We start from the raw sequence: 15,057 nt of genomic DNA on the forward strand, positions 1-15,057 counted from the left end.
GCACCGGCAGGAAAAATGGTCGCAAAATGCGACCAATTGGTCGCAGTCTGGAGCCCACCATGTACAGTCATAATTTAGCATAGTGCCATTGTGAAATCACAAAGGCTGTGATTCAGTTAAATAAATATATCCTCTGTTTTTTGTTTGTTTGTTTTTTTCACAGAGAAGACGCTTCAATTACATGAGTGCAGATTAGCCTACATGTTAAAATTACCTCAGCTCCGTCCACAGTAAACGCTGCTCCAAGCAAACTCAGTCTCTGCAGTGCTGTTTGTTTAGGTTTCCAATGACGTGCAAATATGGGAACGCAAGTCGGACGCAGTTTGTGTTTCATAGTTGCACTTGCTGCGTTCGAAACCGCATACTTCCCTACTATTTAGTATGGGAAAAAGAGTAGGCGAGCGAAAAAGTATGTACGCATCCAAAAGAGTAGGCGAGAATTACCTGGGTGACGTCCTAATTATCGCGAGATTCGGGCTTAAGTGCGTTCGAATATGCCTACTTTCCTACTATATAGTAGGCGAAAACAGTATGTGAAGGAAGCAGTACGTTCGAAACATCAGTATTCATAAAAGAGTAGGCGAGAAGTTCCCGGATGGTTTACTGCTTCCGGCCAGATTTTCGAGTGCTCAGCGATGGATACTCTTCTATCCCAGGAGGCCACGCGAGAGGACACGTCATTATTAAACATCGCAGAGATCAGCGACGCGGGTGCTTTCAAATGTGAGTAAACACGGTTCTTTGTGTTAAAATTGCATGTGTTGAACTACTGTAGAGTAAACTGTTGAATTGTTGAAGGTGTAAAGACGTTACACAGTATAGTATAGTTGTGATTTTTCAGTAAAAACACGTTTTATTATGTATAACGTTAGCTAACAGGAGCTCCAGTAAGGACACATAAGTTACGTCTCTAACGTGGATTTACATAAACCATATACATCGTAAAGATGCTTATTTTAAATGTATATTTACATCTGACAGGAAAATCTTCAGTAAGTATTGCAGAAGAGCACATCACAACATGAAATAGACATCTGAGTGATGAATGTGTGCTATTATGTAGAACAAATTTATAAAGTAACTAAACATAAGTTATCTATTTTATTTGTTCATTACTGTTGATAAATTGAGGAACATTTATGTTGGATAAAAAGTTAAAACAACCCCAACATGTAAATGTAGTGTTGAGCTCATCACAGAGGTAATGTGAATCTCGTCTGGGTGTTACAGGGTCAGATGAACAGATGTGTGTTTATCCGGTGGAGAGTGTCTCGTGAAGCTGAATGCTGCCATCAAAGGCTTTGAGTGAGTATACTACAGAAATTAATAACAACTATTTAAATATTAAGTTGTAGTTTATTTTAATTATTGTAATTTCAAACAGAGCTATTACAGCACCTTTCTGATTCTTGATTTCTGTGCATTTGCTGCACAGCTTTTGTGGAGCAGGACCTGCAAGGGAAGATGATGGCGGCATTTGTGAAAAGCGTTTTTGTCTTCTAAATAATACTGAAATCAAATGACATTGTGCGGTTAAAATGACTGCTTTTGTGTTATGTTTGTGCATTTTTGTAGGATCTGAAATGTCAGCAGGCTGGTGTGAGTGCTGAGGATGAAGAGCACAGAGCTGAATCCTGGAGATGGTGCCATGGACGAGTTCCTCCATCACTCCACCTGCCCTTACGAGACCCTCCATCACTCCACCTGCCCTTATGAGTCCCTCCATCGCTCCACCTGCCCTTATGAGACCCTCCACCAGCCTTACGAGACCCTCCATCACTCCACCTGCCCTTATTGCTTTAGATTGTGAAGCACAACACTATACGCAACAACCTCCGGCACGAGGGAACGGCTCACCTCTGGCGGTCAGCTGATTCATCAGAATAAAGCCACAGAATGGGAACCGCTGTGTTGAGACGGCAGAAGGATGTGGGGTTCAGCGCCTGTAGTCTACATACATGATTGTAGTTTGAATAAAGCTTTGTTTCATGTGTTGACTTGTATATGCATTTGTTTATTGTGTGATGGTGACTTTCATTCATTCTTTTACTAATTTATTAATATTTCTCATTGTTGTCAGTAAATAAAATATAATTATTTAATTAATGCTTTATTTAATTGTTTGAATGAAAATGTAGATATGTTACACTATATACACATCTAGAGTGTATTCATGCATAGCTATGTCATATGACATACATTACATTTTGTTTGTTTTATTGAATTATATCATTTTTCTCCAAAGGCGATTCTTTGCACAGCTGTCCAAGGTCTCCTTTGTGCAGACATTACAAACGCTGAGGAAACCCGTTCTAGGTAGGGCTGTCGAGTTACTGATGTTATGAGGTGTGTGTGTATATATATATATATATATATATATATATATATATATATATATATTATGGGTTTACATACATAATATGAGATATCTTAATATATATTTTCTTAGATAATTCATTATAATACATTTAAAAACTGCTTTTTTTTTTGTTATTTATAGGCCTAGGCCTGAGGGATGAAACGAGAGTTAAATTCAACAAGAAAAAGAAGAAAACATAAAGCAGCAGTAAGCCGCTTTTGCTTGTGGATGAAAATTTTTGGATATAAAATAAATAAGTTAACATATTCAAGAGATGACAATTTTGGGATTCAGTAATAAAAATAAATAATATCGTTAAGGATAAAAGGGTGGGTCACATTAGTAGGGTTAAATATAAGAACTTAAATCAACCCTAAATGTATTCACAAAATAAATGGGCAGCAGTTTCTTTTTTATAAAGACCACAAAATGAGCAAGTTTAATCAAAATCAAGATATGTACAGATAGATTAATTAAACGTGTCGTTCTAATCTTTTAAGTTGTTGCGCGTGTGATAACGCGTCGTAGGTCACATGATAACGTCAACATGGCAGATGTCCGGCTCGCATTCATACTCAACGAGATTTGGCTATAAAGTACCTACTCTTTTAGCGCTCGTTAAGTAAGTACTTATTGAAATTAAGTACCTACTCATTGAGTATGCGGTTTCGAACGCAGCCATTGTTATCATTTGTGGAGCACATCTGGGTTTCTCAAACTGCTGTTCATCGCAATTTCAAAATAAAAGTTTAAACATTGCGATTTCAAAATATAAGTTTAAACTCTTGCTCTGAGTTTGCGTGTTTTGATGTGCACATGTTCTCGTTCAAGAAATTACAGTGACTGTAGCATTTCTATCGTACAGAAGTGGCCAAATATTAAAGGTTAAGTTGACATTTGAATTAATTGTTTGGACAATATTAAACAAGGATTTGATAATGCCAGGCTTAGTGTAACAACAACCAGGCCGCTGGCGCCCTCTGCAGGCATTTGTTATTTATGTACATAAGTTATGTTTATATTAGTTTATATAATTTATTTTACATGGGTATATTTTAACAGTGTTCTTCAGTAAAACCAATATAATTACTTACTTTGATACTTTACTTGAACCAATTATTGTGGCTTGTTATTATATATTTGTATTTTAAGTAATTTTAAAGGCTGTTGTTAACTTGAATCTATTTTTTACCACAATTTTTTTATCCGATTACTTGAATAGAATACTCGATTACTAAAATAATCGATAGCTACAGTCCAATTATAATAAAAAAGATTGCTGTTTAAAGCATTTGTTTGTTTCCCAATACTGAAAGCTAATGAAAACGTAATGTGTAATCCTACTGCTCCCTCAAGTGGACAAAAGTGGTATTATAGCTTGCATTTTACAATTGAAGTGTTTGAATGAATGAGTGAATGAATGGGAATTTGGTTTTTCACTTATATCTCGGGAACCAGAACGCGAAATATTCTGAAACTCAGAGCATAGATAGTGCTCGAGGAGCCCTGTTGAATGACACCATCACTTTGTTTTTGGGCGATTAGGGCCGGGACTTATGACTGTTCAAAGCTAGCCAACGACGGGCCCTTTCCAACGAGCTCTCACACAAGGTTCGGGGTGGTCTGGGTCAGGAGTTACGGCTGTTCAAAGTCGGGGGTCGCGCTCCCGAGGCCCGTGACGACACGTTTCGATCAAGAGCCTGGAGAGGACCTTACCATCAAAATTTGAGCGCGCAACGACTTTCCGTTTTCGAGTTATGAGTGAATTTGTATTCGGGGGCGTGGCTTAAATGCCCGTTTTACTTTCGTTTTCCATTTCTATATCTCAGTGACACAATTGTCAATCACAATTGTGACACAATACTCCAATAGATGAGTTTTGACAAAATGTCATTGTAAATGCTAAAATAATGATTTTATAAAGTCTAAATATGAATTATATAACAATATTAGGCAGCAGTATGATGAAATGACAGCAGGGGGCAGTAAAATACCACTTATTGGCTTAATATGACGTTATATCATTTTCACCTTTTTAACTGTTATAGAGGCAAATTTTGTCTGATCTGTCTGAAATTTTTCATGCTTATTAAGAGTAATTTCATGTTCTGACTTGTTTTTAAGAATATAGCATTCATTTAAAAGATATAGGCTTTTGGGACACTTGGTCAAAGCAATTTACCATAGGAAATATATGGTTTTCAAAGCTTTTTAACAGTTATAGCGCCACCTATAGTCCGATCTTCATGACATTTTGCATGCTTGTTAATGATGTTATGTTACATATGCTCACCAATTATTGTGAAGTTCTGAGTTTTCGTTTAGGATTTATAGGCTTTTGAGTGTTTTTTTGTCCCTCCCCTTTCCTAAATGACCCTGTTACAGCCAGGCAAATGCAAAAGTTCAACTTTTTTTCGATAATTATTGATCTAGAGAGTCCAGAGAATTGTCCTAGACTGGTCTGGTTCCGATTGGGCGAAAAACCAGGGACTAGTTCGCAAAAGTAGGTTTTTAACATGTTCGCAAATATTTAATGAACGGTTTGATTGACAGCAATGGTTCTAGAGGCAAAGTTGTTCAGCATGAGGAGATCTATCAAATGATATGCATTTTCTGATGAAATTTGTAACACCACGTGATTACAGAGCCTTAAAACTCGTTAGCGCCAACTAGTGTCCGATTTCTTTCAAAATTTTTACAGACCTCTATGGCCTTGAGCCAAACATGCCTACTGAGTTTTGTTCCGATCGGACTCCATTAACCTTGTCTAATAGGTGGTCAAACTTCATTGGCTGATGGCGGCCATGTTTTTTGAGATACGCCAATGTCCTCATAGACATACATGGCAGCTTGGACAAAGACACTGCATACCAAATTTCAAGTCATTCGGACAAAAAGTCCAGTGTTTATATGTTTCTTTCATGTTATAGCGCCACCATGTGGCCAATCGACGCGATTTTTTTAGTGTGACCCCAGACTGACCTCCTACACATGTGTATCTAGATTGGTGAAGGCAGCTAATTTACTTCTCGAGTTATAGCCATTTTAGTAAAACAGGCTCCTCCCACAACGTTAATTTTGCGTCTGCTAGCAACCGTGAATGGAAATTTCCACTTTTTTTTTCGATAATTATTAATAATCAGACTCTAAAGAACATTTCTGCACTTGTTTGGTTCCGATCGGGCGAAAAACCACAGACTACTTTGCAAAAGTAGGTTTTTGACAAAATTCAAAATGGCGGAAAAATTTGCATACCGGAAATGAAATCGGAGATATACGTTTTGCCCGTCTTGAGCCAAGGATTACAGTGATATAAGACACTTGAGTCTACGACAAACCGTCTAGGAGTAATTAAAGATTTCGTACTTTTGCTTACTATAGCGCCACCTATTGGCCAATCGGGGTCATAATTTGATAACTTCTCCTCGATTTTTGTACTACCATCTGGCAAAGTTTCAAGTCTCCAGCACTTACGGTTTGGGCTGCACGATGCGTTTTACAGGAGAATAATAATAATAATTAAAGCTGCAAGCAGCATTTAGCGGGGTTCAAGCATTTAGGGTCTTTAAGCACATAAGGCAGTTTAGTGAGTTGTCTGAGTTTTCGTTTAGGATTTACAGGCTTTTGAGTGTTTTTTGCCATACACATTTTCTAAATGATCCTATTATGGCTACCCAATGGGTAAAGTTTAAGTTTTTTATATAATTATTGATCTAGAGAGTCCAGAGAATTGTACTGCACTGATATATTTCCGATCGGGTGAAAAACATAGGACTAGTTCGCAAAAGTAGGTTTTTAACATAATCGCAAGTATTTAATGAACAAATTAATTGACAGCAGTAGTTTTTGAGGCAAAGTTGTTCAGTATGAGGAGATCTATCAAATGACATGCATCACGTGATTACAAAGCCGTAAAACCTGTTAGCGTCAACTAGTGGCCGATTTCTTTCAAAATTCTTACAGACCTCTAGGGCCACGAGTCGAACATGCCCACCGAGTTTCGTTCCGATCGACCTTCGTTAACCTTGTCTAAGAGGTGCACAAACTTTATTGGCCTATGGCGGCATAGACATACATGGCACCTTGGACCAAAACATTGCATGCCAATTTTAAAGTCAATCGAACTAATGGTCAGGTGGTTATAGCCCTTTTCATGTTTTAGTGATGTTTGGCCTGATCTCCATTTTAAATAATTATTTTAAAGGTGCCGTAGAATGCATTGATATATTTTAAATTGTTCTATGATATCTCTGAAACAGAAATGTCTTCAACAGTCAAGTAGTGGATAAAATCACTAACGTTACTTTCTGCTTGCGGTAGGGGTTGTAATGGAAATATAACATTAGTTGGAACTGCCCCCTTCTTCAGTATCAAACGATGAGCGAAACCTGCTTGATATTGTCCCAGGTTAGAAAAACTGTCAGTGGTGAAATGGGCAGAGCAAACTAACAGCTTTGAATTAAAATGGTAAGGTATCCTGTTGTAAAAATCAACCATGCCTGTTGGCAGTTCTCTTTTGTGGGAAGGGAATGAAAAGTTCTGAAATCCGCAGCACAGCCTCGAACATAACATTTATATCCATGATCTGACATTTTCACTATTGTCCTTGCTTGCTTCTTCACAATACCTGCAGAACTTCTGATGATTCGGCTGTGCAGGTCCACGTTAACACTGCCTGGCCTAGAACATGGGCTGGTATATGCAAATTGGGGGGGTATAAATATGAATGATCCCGACTCCAACGTCACAGTCGGTGTTATGCTGTAATTCACTCATTTTTCAGCGGTCTTTTGCAAACAGGAGATTTACACATGAAGGAGGAAACAATGGTGTTTGAGGCTCACGGTATGTCAGTTCCTTGTCCAGAACTCTTACCATTCAACTATGCCAAGATAAATACAGTTTTCAATTGTATGGCACCTTTAAAATAGTTGATTAGTAATATAATGCTTACTTGTAGTCTGAAATGGCTTTAACAAAAGAAGAAAAATATTCTTAGATGTCTGTTCATTGTAATCATGTACAAATAAAGTAGCACAGTAAGATTACATTTATTTGAATGCATTAGTGGGTGTGTGATTGCGCTGTGTGTGCAGCTTATCAATATTAAAAGTGAAGGTGTAGTTGATATCTTTGTTGATAATATCTGTAGTAATCAGAAAAAAACAATTAAGAAATAAAGAATTAAAATTACAAATAATATTCTGTTAAGATATGAGTTACAATAACATGATTTGCAATAGTAATAATATCAATACTATATGCACAATACACAAAGATTAGACTCTCAGGTCTGTGTCTTTCAAAAACATTAGTATTGCAGCCAATGTGAGTCTGTGGGATTTATAAACAGACAAAATATGATTTGAAATGTTATTTTAATGATTTTATAAAGTTTAAACAATATTTCAAATGGAAACTAACTGGAAAATAATATTTTAGTAAGCAGAATGAAGCAATGAGTGGTCTTCTGGTGGTTAAAATGTAAATGAAAACAATAATACTTAAACAATAATACTTAATACAGTAACCATGCTTCAACACACACATGCAAACACATTTGGTTGTAGATGTAGATATTTTAAATTAAAGATAGGTAACAAAATGATAATTGCAAATCTCCTCCGTATAACACCATTTTCAGATTTCAAATTAATCACTGAGAGGCAGAATTGTTCAAACTGAGAGCTCAGTACAAATGAAGTGATAAACTGACAAAACATGATTGTGTTATAATAGGTGATTTTCATGCAAGCAATTTTATATAGTCTAATAAAAATGTATGCAAAAGCACAGGTAAAAATATTTTTATAAGTAGAATGTCCTGCAGAGGGCAGTAGAAGACCACTAATTGACTCACTTTCATTTGAAAGACTTTTTTATCCACCAGTAAAACAAAGCAGTTTCTCCATGTTCTTTCCATTAAGCATGCTTACACACACAGACACACACAGACACACACACACAAAGACAAATATGTTTTCAATGTTTTTGGGATGTTATTGTGAAAATATCTTTTAATGGTCTAACCATTTTCACATATTTCTTTGTGATCTGTATTATCAGTAATAATAATAATAAATAGCTTTAAGCATTTGCTTGTTGGCCAAAGCTGAAAGCTGATAAAAAGATTAATACTATGTCTAATACTGCTGCTCCCTCTAGTTGACAACAGTGGAATTACAGCCTCCATCTTACAATTTAAGTGAATGAATGGGAATTAGTTTTTTCACTTATATCTCGGGAACCAGATGGCGAAAAATTCTAAACCTCAGAGCATAGATAGTGCTTGAGGAGCCCTGTTGAATGAGACCATCACAGTGTTTTTGGGCGATTGGGGCCTGGAGCTATGACCATTCAAAGGCATGTCTTTTGGAGCAGTTTTCTCTGGAATGCCGAGGGCAAATTACACCACATTTGAATCGAAGCTAGCCAAGGATGGGCCCTTTCCAATGAGCCCTCACACAAGGTTCGGGGTGATCTGGTTCGGGAGTTACGGCCGTTCAAAGTCGGGGGTCCCGCGGACTAGCGTTCCGTGGGGGGGGCGCGCTCCCGAGGCCCGCGACGCTACGTTTCGATCAAGAGCCCGGAGAGGTCCTTACCATCAAAATTTGAGCGCGCGGCGACTTTCCGTTTTCGAGTTATGAGTGAATTTGTACTGGGGGGGCGTGGCCTAAATGGCGGACAAGGTTTTACTTTCGTTTTCTAAATGTAAAACAATTGTCAATAGTAACACTCCAATAGATGCATTTTGACAAAATGTGATTGTAAATGTTAAAATAATGATTTTATAAAGTATAAATATGAATTATATAACAATATTAGGGAGTAGTATGATGAAATGACAGCAGGGGGCAGTACAATACCACTTATTGGCTTAATATGCCATGTTATATCATTTTTACCTTTTTAACTGTTATAGAGGCAAATTTTGTCCGATCTGTCTGAAATTTTTCATGCTTGTTAAGAGTAACATGTTCTGACTAGATCTGAAAGATATTTAAAAGATATAGGCTTTTGGGGACACTTGGTCAAGGCTACATATTAAAGTGACCCTATTATAGCCATCCAAATGAAGAAGTTATACTTTTTCTGATAATTATTGATCTAGAGAGTCCAGAGAATTGTACTGCACTAGATTTGAATATTATGATTTGAAAATTATAAGATCATAAATGGAAAACACCATTTACAGCCAATACAGGCAATTTACCATAGAATATATATTGTTTTAAAGCTTTTTAACAGTTATAGCGCCACCTATGGTCCAATCTCCATAAAAATTCCCATGCTTCTTTAGCATGTTATGTCACATGTGCTCATCAATTTTTGTAAAGTTCTGAGTTTTTATTTATGATTTATAAACGTTTGAGTGTATTTTGACACGCCCATTTTCTAAATGATCATGTTATAGCCAAACAAAAGCAAAATTTTCTTCTTTTTTTCGATAATTATTGATCTAGAGAGTCCAGAGAATTGCCCTAGACTGGTCTGGTTCCGATCGGGCGAAAAACCTAGGACTAGTTCGCAAAAGTATGTTTTTAACATATTCGTAAATATTTAATGAACGGTTTGATTGACATTAGTGGTTCTAGAGGCAAAGTTGTTCAACATGAGCAGATCTATCAAATGATATGCATTTTGTGATGATATGTGTAACACCACGTGATTACAGAGCCATAAAACTCGTTAGCGCCAACTAGTGGCCGATTTCTTTCAAAATTCTTACAGACCTCTAGGGCCATGAGCCGAACATGCCCATCGAGTTTCGTTCCGATCGGCCTCCGTTAACCTTGTCTAATAGGTGCTCAAAATTCATTGGCCGATGGCGGCCATGTTTTTCGAGATACACCAATGTCCTCATAGATATACATGGCACCTTGGACCAAGACACTGCATACCAATTTTCAAGTCAATCGGACAAACGGTCAGGTGGTTATAGCCCTTTTCATGTTTTTTTCAAGTTATAGCGCCATCTAGTGTTCAATCGTTGCGATTTTTTTACTGTGACCTCATATTGAACTATTACACATGTGTACCGAGTTTGGTGAAGATACCTCATTTATTTCTCGAGTTATAGCCGTTTTAGTAAAATAGGCTCCTCCCACAATGTACGTTTTGGCGCCCCCTAGCGACTGTGAATCGAAATTTCAACTTTTTTTCGATAATTATTGATATTCAGACTCCAGAGAACATTTCTGCACTGGTTTGGTTCCAATCGGACGAAAAACCTAGGACTAGTTCGCAAAAGTAGGTTTTTGAGAAAATTCTAAATGGCGGAAAATTTTCCCAGGCGGAAATGAAATCGGAGATATACGTTTTGACCGTCTTGAGCCAAGGATTACAGTGATATAAGACACTTGATTCTATGACAATCCGTCTAGGAGTTATGGCTGATTTCATACTTTTGCTTGCTATAGCGCCACCTATTGACCAATCGGGGTCATACTTTGATAGGTTCTCCCCAAATTGAGGACTACCATTTGGCTGAGTTTCAAGTCTCCAGCATTTACGGTTTGGGCTGCACGATGCGTTTTAGGGGAAAATAATAATAATAAAAATCAGAGCAATTACAATAGGGTTTCAGCACTTCGTGCTTGAACCCCTAAAAATCAGGACAATTACAATAGGGTTTCAGCACTTCGTGCTTGAACCCCTAATAAAAATCAGCACAATTACAATAGGGTTTCAGCACTTCGTGCTTGAACCCCTAATAATAATTAAAGCTGCAAGCAGCATTTATCGGGGTTCAAGCATTTAAGGCCTTTAAGCACATAAGCATTTAAGACATTAAGATTTGTTTAGAAAGCTTTTAACCACTGAAATAATAGATGGAAAAGTCCATTTACAGCCAATACAGGCAAGCTTTTTAACAGTTATAGCGCCACCTATAGTCCGATCTCCATGATATTTTGCATGCTTGTTAATGATGTTGTGGCACATATGCTCACCAATTTTCGTGAAGTTCTGAGTTTTCGTTTAGGATTTATAGGCTTTTGAGTGCATTTTGCCACGCCCATTTTCTTTATGACCCAATTATACCCATGCGAAAAATGCAAAAGTTCAACTTTTTTTCGATAATTATTGATCTAGAGAGTCCAGAGAATTGTCCTAGACTGGTCTGGTTGTGATCGGGTGAAAAACCAGGGACTAGTTCGCAAAAGTAGGTTTTTAACATATTCATGAATATTTAATGAACAGTTTGATTGACAGTGATGGTTCTTGAGGCAAAGTTGTTCAGCATGAGCAGATCTATCAAATGATATGCATTTTGTGATGATAAGTGTAACACCACGTGATTACAGAGCCTTAAAACTCGTTAGCGCCAACTAGTGGCCGATTTCTTTCAAAATTCTTACAGACCTCTAGGGGCTTGAGCCGAACATGCCCATCGAGTTTCGCTCCGATCGGACTTCGTTAACGATGCTCAAACCTCATTGGCCAATGGCAGCCATGTTTTTCGAGATACGCCAATATCCTTTTAGACATACATGGCCCCTTGGGCCAAGACACTGCATACCAAATTTCAAGTCATTCGGAAAAACGGTCAGTTGTCTATATGTTTTTATTTGTTTTATAGCGCCACCATGTGGCCAATCGACGCAATTTTTTTACTGAGACCTCAGATTGACCTCTTACACATGTGTTCCAAGTTTGGTGAAGTTTACTTAATTACTTCTTGAGTTATAGCCATTTTAGTAAAATAGGCTCCTCCCACAACGTTAATTTTGCACCCCCTAGCGACCATTAATCGAAATTTCAACTTTTTTTCGATAATTATTGATCTTCAGACTCCAGAGAACAATTCCGCACTGGTTTGGTTCCGATCGGGCGAAAAACCAGGGACTAGTTCGCAAAAGTAGGTTTTTGACAAAATTCAAAATGGCGAAAAATCTATCATGGCGGAAATGAAATCGGAGATATACGTTTTTTTCTTCAGGAGCTCTGGATTTCAATGATATAAGACAATTGAAGCTACGCCTTACGGTCTGGGAGTTCTGAGCAGTTTTGCGCTTTTGATTGCTATAGCGCCACCTATGGGCCGATTGGGCTGAGTCCGTGTATCTGAGTAGCGAGCAATAGTACTACCATCTGGCAAAGTTTCAAGTCTCTAGGTCTTACGGTTTGGGCTGCACGATGCGTTTTATGGCGGAAAAATAATAATAATAAAAATCAGTACAATTACAATAGGGTTTCAGCACTTCGTGCTTGAACCCCTAATTAAAGCTGCAAGCAGCATTTAGCGGGGTTCAAGCATTTAGGGTCTTTAAGCACAGAAGGCAGTTTAGTGAGTTGTCTGAGTTTTCGTTTAGGATTTACAGGCTTTTGAGTGTTTTTTGCCATACACATTTTCTAAATGATCCTATTATGGCTACCCAATGGGTAAAGTTTAAGTTTTTTATATAATTATTGATCTAGAGAGTCCAGAGAATTGTACTGCACTGGTATATTTCCGATCGGGTGAAAAACATAGGACTAGTTCGCAAAAGTAGGTTTTTAACATAATCGCAAGTATTTAATGAACAAATTAATTGACAGCAGTAGTTTTTGAGGCAAAGTTGTTCAGTATGAGGAGATCTATCAAATGACATGCATCACGTGATTACAAAGCCGTAAAACCTGTTAGCGTCAACTAGTGGCTGATTTCTTTCAAAATTCTTACAGACCTCTAGGGCCACGAGTCGAACATGCCCACCGAGTTTCGTTCCGATCGGCCTTCGTTAACCTTGTCTAAGAGGTGCACAAACTTTATTGGCCTATGGCGGCATAGACATACATGGCACCTTGGACCAAGACACTGCATGCCAATTTTAAAGTCAATCGAACTAATGGTCAGGTGGTTATAGCCCTTTTCATGTTTTTGTGATGTTATGGCCTGATCTCCATTTTAAATAATTATTTTAAAGGTGCCGTAGAATGCATTGATATATTTTAAATTGTTCTCTGATATCTCTGAAACAGAAATGTCTTCAACAGTCAAGTAGTGGATAAAATCAGTAACGTTACTTTCTGCTTGCGGTAGGGGTTGTAATGGAAATATAACATTAGTTGGAACTGCCCCCTTCTTCAGTATCAAACGATGAGCGAAACCTGCTTGATATTGTCCCAGGTTAGAAAAACTGTCAGTGGTGAAATGGGCAGAGCAAACTAACAGCTTTGAATTAAAATGGTAAGGTATCCTGTTGTAAAAATCAACCATGCCTGTTGGCAGTTCTCTTTTGTGGGAAGGGAATGAAAAGTTCTGAAATCCGCAGCACAGCCTCGAACATAACATTTATATCCATGATCTGACATTTTCACTATTGTCCTTGCTTGCTTCTTCACAATACCTGCAGAACTTCTGATGATTCGGCTGTGCAGGTCCACGTTAACACTGCCTGGCCCAGAACATGGGCTGGTATATGCAAATTGGGGGGGTATAAATATGAATGATCCCGACTCCAACGTCACAGTCAGTGTTATGCTGTAATTCACTCATTTTTCAGCGGTCTTTTGCAAACAGGAGATTTACACATGAAGGAGGAAACAATGGTGTTTGAGGCTCACGGTGTGTCAGTTCCATGTCCAGAACTCTTACCATTCAACTATGCCAAGATAAATACAGTTTTCAATTGTATGGCACCTTTAAAATAGTTGATTAGTAATATAATGCTTACTTGTAGTCTGAAGTGGCTTTAACAAAAGAAGAAAAATATTCTTAGATGTCTGTTCATTCTAATCATGTACAAATAAAGTAGCACAGTAAGATTACATTTATTTGAATGCATTAGTGGGTGTGTGATTGCGCTGTGTGTGCAGCTTATCAATATTAAAAGTGAAGGTGTAGTTGATATCTTTGTTGATAATATCTGTAGTAATCAGAAAAAAACAATTAAGAAATAAAGAATTAAAATTACAAATAATATTCTGTTAAGATATGAGTTACAATAACATGATTTGCAATAGTAATAATATCAATACTATATGCACAATACACAAAGATTAGACTATCAGGTCTGTGTCTTTCAAAAACATTAGTATTGCAGCCAATGTGAGTCTGTGGGATTTATAAACAGACAAAATATGATTTGAAATGTTATTTTAATGATTTTATAAAGTTTAAACAATATTTCAAATGGAAACTAAATGGAAAATAATATTTTAGTAAGCAGAATGAAGCAATGAGTGGTCTTCTGGTGGTTAAAATGTAAATGAAAACAATAATACTTAAACAATAATACTTAATACACTAACCATGCTTCAACACACACATGCAAACACATTTGGTTGTAGATGTAGATATTTTAAACAAAAGATAGGTAACAAAATGATAATTGCAAATCTCCTCTGTATAACACCATTTTCAGATTTCAAATTAATCACTGAGAGGCAGAATTGTTCAAACTGAGAGCTCAGTACAAATGAAGTGATAAACTGACAAAACATGATTGTGTTATAATAGGTGATTTTCATGCAAGCAATTTTATATAGTCTAAAAATGTATGCAAAAGCACAGGTAAAAATATTTTAATAAGTAGAATGTCCTGCAGAGGGCAGTAGAAGACCACTAATTGACTCACTTTCATTTGAAAGACTTTTTTATCCACCAGTAAAACAAAGCAGTTTCTCCATGTTCTTTCCATTAAGCATGCTTACACACACAGACACACACAGACACACACACACACAAAGACAAATATGTTTTCAATGTTTTTGGG

The 15,057-nt window shown here is 37.2% G+C and overlaps 1 long non-coding RNA gene across 1 annotated transcript; it reads left to right on the forward strand.

Annotated features, from left to right (window-relative positions):
• Positions 1 to 343: 343 nt before the first annotated feature.
• Positions 344 to 2,099, forward strand: LOC311083811. The gene is made up of 3 exons (XR_014606358.1): positions 344 to 723; positions 1,231 to 1,305; positions 1,576 to 2,099. It is a non-coding gene; the product is annotated as an uncharacterized lncRNA (long non-coding RNA).
• Positions 2,100 to 15,057: the final 12,958 nt, after the last annotated feature.

The sequence above is a fragment of the Abramis brama genome, assembly GCF_963993115.1.
Source record: "Abramis brama genome assembly, chromosome: 5".
Classification (NCBI taxonomy): domain Eukaryota; kingdom Metazoa; phylum Chordata; class Actinopteri; order Cypriniformes; family Leuciscidae; genus Abramis; species Abramis brama.